Below are 5917 nucleotides of genomic sequence, written 5' to 3' on the forward strand. Positions count from 1 at the left end.
TTTGAAAGTAGGGCAGTGCCAGCCTGTCTCTCAAGGTGCTATCTTTTAGTTTGATTGTTTACTTTATTAGAATACTGAGTTTATTTCACATGTATATTTTTGTCTCCCTATCATTCCCACATCTGACCACCACTATTACTATGTCCTATCATAGCATTCCATATATAGGTAAAACCAAGTAAAGGTGGAGTTCCATCCTGGAAAAGGATTAATGTTAGACAACACATTCTTGGCAATTGAACCTGGACAATATTTATTAAACACAGTAGGGAAAGTTCTCACTTTGCATTATAAAAAGGACAGCCAGATATCAACTATTACAGAAATGAAGTAAGACAGAATATTTCAAACTGTTTAAACTATTTTCTTAAAGGACTTCCCCCACTGCCAGAGATCTTGAATAGCCTCCTGGTCAGTCATTCAGAAACAATTCTTCACATAATTGATGAACTTGGCTCCCACTTTGGGAAAAGAACCACCTTTTTCTATACTTGTTTGCATTTTTGCCTTGATGTCTTCTACAGAACTAGGTCCTTTAGGTGTTTTGGGAGTTTTTTCCTGGTTTTGTTTTGTTTTGTTTTGTTTTGTTTTGTTTTGTTTTGTTTTTTGAAGGACTCTTGACCCTTTGATCCTGTTGTTGATGGTTTTAAATCTTTGTCATTTTGGTTTGATTTTTGTCCATTTTTGGCTGGGCTATCTCATATAGATTTCTTCACTGGAACCTCTTCTTCAGTTTCCTCTTCATCAAAATCGTCGTCGTCATCATCATCATCATCATCATCCTCTTCATCTTCACCAAGTTTTACTTTTCTCTGCGGAATCTTGTTACCACCTCCAGGAGCAGATTTCTTTCCAGACAAGCCTAACAGTTTTACATCTTCCTCGTCGTCATCTTCTGACCCTGCATCTTCCTCTACAGCTACTAGGTGCTGTCCACTAATATGCGCAGGCCCTGAACCACACTTCAACCTTCAGGCCCTTAAGACCACAGGTGGTGTGATTTGGAAGCCCCCAAATCTGCTGGCTGTACAGACATTTTCAAAGTTGTCAGTGGTACTTTAATTGGACTGCCTTCGTAGTTCATTGTCTCTGCCTCTACAATGTGGACGTGCAACTCATCTTTCACCCCTGCTCCAAAACTGACCGTCCTTAATGATAACCGGTGCTCATTTTCATCCTTACCCACTTTAAAGGGGTAGTCTTTGTCAGCCTTTAGTTCGCAACTGACAAGGTAGTTCTGAGGCCTAGGAGGGCTCATGTCCATCGAGTCTTCAGTGAGGTGGGGTCGCACAGGTCGGTGTGAGAGAAGCTGGATAGGTGTATGAATGATGTTTTTTTTTGTTTGTTTTGTTTTGTTTTTTCTGGGGCTGGGGACCGAACCCAGGGCCTTGCGCTTCCTAGGCAAGCGCTCTACCACTGAGCTAAATCCCCAACCCGAGAGAAGCCGGATAGAAAACAAGTGCCTACTGTTCCACAGAACAGAGGCGCAGGACGAAATCACGCCAAGGAAGCTCGGGGTGCTACCTTGCTTCGTCTTCCCTGTGCTCCCTTGTGTCTGTTTCCTTGTAGCCATGAGGTGAGGAAGTCTGCTCTGCCTGCTCTCCCCCATGGCAGATTGAGACTGAGTTAAACCCTTCCCTCAGATCTCCTAGTCACAACTATCCAAAAGCAGCAGAAGCAAGCTTTCTTTCAGCGTGTTTATTGTAAAATTTTCTCTAATTTTAAGTGGTTAAATGTCTGTCAAAGGAAGGAACCTTTTAATTTCCCTATGTGGATCGCCCAGTTTACTGTCCCCTCCTCTCGGCTTTATCTGCTACCCAAATTTTCGGTTGGCACCACCCCTCTTCAACCGACCAGCACCCGTGTGCATATACTTCAAGTAAACAGCCATGTGTGCTTGTTTTGTAGCACAGCTCTATGAGGGACGGATTTGTTCCACTTTAGTATTCCTGAATCTCATTATCTGTACATTTGAAGGCTATTTTAACTAAAGGGGTCTTTGTATATATTGTTCCATTATCGTTTTGTCTCGTATTATTTCCATCAGGTGGATGGTAACCTTGTCTGCATCTATCTTTCTTGTCCTTTTCATTGCCTTTGAACATCTATTGTGGATTTTACCATTTCCACTCGGATGTCCTGGAGGAGCTGCTTCGTGTTTTCTACTTGTGGTAGGACGGCCTTTCCTTGCTGACTTCTTTTCCGGTGCTTTTCTGAGGAGGAGTCAAGGACTTTCACTTACCTTCCCCTTCCTGCTGCGTGTATCCAACAATTAAATCTGACCAGCGTTAGGTTGCCATAGCAACAAATTGGTCATGTTGTTCTCAGGAATAAAAAGTGATGGCCCACTCAAACAGCTAATTTCATACTCCTGGTTAAGAAAAAAAAAATAAAGAAAAAAAAAGACTGCAGTTTCTTAGCTTATCTTTAAAAACCTAATTAAAATATAAGCATTTTGTGATTATTTAAATGAGTGTCAGAATTTTTTTGTGCAAGTTTGTAACATGATTGACAGAGAAAGCCAGCTTGCTTCAGCAGCGAAAGGCTCAGTCCCAGTCATGAGACGGATGTGTGTGAGTTATTAGCTGGATATATATTTTAAGTCAGAAACCATGATGCAAGTATTCAGAGCTACTTGTGATTTGGTTTCCAATATACGATTTCATCTTCTGAACCTGCTTCATGAAATCTACAGTAAAGAAATGCTAAACGGTAGATTAAGAATAATAATCTCTAATTCTACTTAATTTAGGGGCTGTTGGCATCCCATAAATACCTGGTTATTTAGTGCCTGACGTGTCAAGCTCTGTTAGGAACTGGGGACATACTGGACAAGACTTTTATGCCTCTCATATTAGGTGATCTGCAATGTCCCGCAACAGACACTGAAACAAACTCTTATAAAATCAATGAGACTGCAAAGAAATAAGAGGCGGTATTGTATGTAAAAGGCTGGCCTAACCTGAGAATCCTCTCCACAAAGCTGAATTTAATGTGCGGCCTGAGGATAAATGGAAGTCAGCACGTCAGATCCTGGAAGCATATGAGCCTAAGATCATCATGGTGAGAAGCAGACCAGCCTGGTATTCCTGAGCCACAGGCAGGAGAGAGAGAGAGAGAGAGAGAGAGAGAGAGAGAGAGAGAGAGAGAGAGAGAGAGAGAGACAGAGACAGAGACAGACAGAGAGAGAGACACAGAGAGACACAGAGACACAAGGACAGAGACAGAGACAGAGAGAGACAGAGACAGAGACACACAGAGAGACAGAGACACAAGGACAGAGACAGAGACAGAGAGACAGACAGAGACAGAGAGACAAGATGTATGGAGATTAAATATGAAAAATTTAAAGAAAAACAGAACTAACAATATCATTTACCATGTCAAGGATGTTAAATCTCTTAAAAACTTACAACTACTTTCTCTTCAAGGAACAATTACCCATCATTACCAACATTTATGATTTAAAATAATAACTTAAGCACAAGATTGTACAGCTGGTTTTTGGGTTTTGTTTTACTTTAAAAACATAGGAGAAAGGGAAATTCGTATCTTAATTCTATTTCCTTTTGCCGTGACCAAAGACCCGACAAGAAGCAACATGGGGGAGAAGGACCTGACCTACATATTGAAGGTACATCTACAGTGGTGGATAGAGCATGGCAGAAGGAGTCTAAGGCAGCCAGTCCCATTGTGTCTGTGGTTAGGAAGTAGAGTTATTAGGAAGTGGGACCCATCTATACCACTCCAAGGCCAACCTCCAGTGGCCTACTCCCTCCAGTGAGCCTTCACCTCCTCAAGATTTTACAACCTTTGAAAATAGGTTCACTAGATGGGACCAAGTTTTGAAACACATGAGTCCATAGGAGACATTTTACACTAAAACCACAATAACATCTGATATGCTAATTGCATTGTCCTTTGCGAGCTCTTATTCCAAAACCAAGTCTTTTACCCATCTCATACATAAGCCAGATGTAAAAGTGGATTGTATCCTATAGACCAGCTGTGGCTTCTAAATGTCAAATGAAAATCTTTTACAACTTTAATCCATTTGACAAGCTCCTAAATCTAATAAATCATCAATAATAACCTTGTGATATAATTAAGTACCTTTCTTTCTTTCTCTTCCTCTTTCTTTCTTTCTTTCTTTCCTTCTTTCTTCCTTTCTTTCTTTCTTTCTTCCTTTCTTTCTTTCCAGACAGGGTTTCTCTGTGTAGTCCTGACTGTCCTGGAACTCATTCTGTAGACCAGGCTGGCCTCTACATTCAGAGCTCCACCTACCCCTGCCTTCCTAATGCTGGGGTTAAAGGTGTGCACCAGGACACCCGGCCTGTATACGTTTTTTTCATAGAGAAAATTCAGTTTGCAGATAGTGAATGACAGATGATGACAGAGAAAGAAAAAAAAAGATGGCAGTCAAAACTATCTGCTCATGCTTTAAAATACAGACCAAGAGCTTTGTACACATCCAGAACTGCGCACTAGAAATACACAGTGTGTTTATGTATGTGCATGGGAATGTATGCATGTGTGTACGTGTGTGTGCATGTGTGTGAGTCACATGCATGTGTGTGTGTGTGTGTGTGTGTGTGTGTGTGTGTGTGTTTGCTTTCTTCACTCAGATCAAAACCTTCTCACTGAAATCTCTGTTATCAGGTGCTTTTCCACTCATCCCACTAAGGCCTACCTTTGCCTTCCGTTTGAAATTTACTCTGAATGGAAATTGTGCTAATGCCCCCAGTGAGCAGCTACACATGGGAAACTTGAAAATGTGCAGCAACTAATAATTTGTGATAGACATTAACTAAATTCTAGTGTTTAACCATTACCTTTCCTAAACCAGTACCCGAGCAGACACAAGCAATAAAGTGAAGTACGTGCTGTATGCCAGTATAGATTCCATGTTTTCTTTGATAACAATATGGGTGTTTGGCTAACACTAAGAGGTAGAATTGGGAACAGTAGCTGTGAGTAATATTAGTATGGGGAAAATTTTGACACATCAGCTCAACCACAGCTGTACTGGTGATGTCTGAAAGCATTTAGAATCGTGCCAAACCCGAGAGTTTTTGTGATCTTTCACATTTCTAGCCTCAACTTTAAATGGGAATGGAGGAGTATAAATGGAGAAAACAGAAGAACAAAGTCCAGATAGTCATTTGGAAGTCTCACTGTGTTCAAAGACAACCAAAGCAAAGGTGATTTAGCTCAACAGAATTTAAAAGGCAAATGATTTGCACTAAAAAGCACAGAGGAGTGATCAGCCCCATGCAAATGTGTAGGATCAATGTTTCCCTGGCAGAGAAGCAATTACATTTAAGAAAGTTTTAAAAGGTGGTTACCAAGCAACGGCCCTCAGCCTACGTACATTGTTCATACTCTCTGGTAAATTATAGAAAATGACAGCCTGTCATTAGAGAACAGAAATGTACAAAATTAGGGCATTGTTATTCTATGTTCCTCCTACAGGAGAAAGATCAATTATATCTTTAGTACAGTGATTAGGTTAAAGGACTACAATGGGTACTAAATGTGACCGTGCGTTGGTATCAATGTGTAAAGAAGGGGTTGGAGTTTTAAAGAATGACCTTGTAAGCAGGTACAAGCCTCCCCTGACCTGACTTCATGGTAGGAGCAAATCAAAACACTCCATTGGAAACACCTTAACTGGGCGTTTTGGTAGAAATGTCCTATAAGAAAAACACATGTAAGTATAAGTCACAACTGGGAATTCTTTATTCTCCGTAATGAAATGATGATATTCTTGGCATCAACCTGGGTTTGATAGTGGTATCTTAATGACTGCCTCTTACTCCTTTAAATGAGAAGCTTAGTGTGTAGCAGTAAGCAGAACCAAAATACCTTTATTTAAGACTGCCTAGAAAACACCTACTTGATAGGCCAATGAAATGTT

The 5917-nt window shown here is 40.7% G+C and overlaps 1 pseudogene; it reads right to left on the reverse strand.

The window, feature by feature from the left end:
• Positions 1-310: 310 nt before the first annotated feature.
• Positions 311-1267, reverse strand: Npm1-ps10 (nucleophosmin 1, pseudogene 10; annotated as a pseudogene).
• Positions 1268-5917: the final 4650 nt, after the last annotated feature.

This window comes from Rattus norvegicus, chromosome 2 (genome assembly GCF_021556685.1).
Source record: "Rattus norvegicus strain SHRSP/BbbUtx chromosome 2, alternate assembly SHRSP_T2T, whole genome shotgun sequence".
NCBI lineage: Eukaryota > Metazoa > Chordata > Mammalia > Rodentia > Muridae > Rattus > Rattus norvegicus.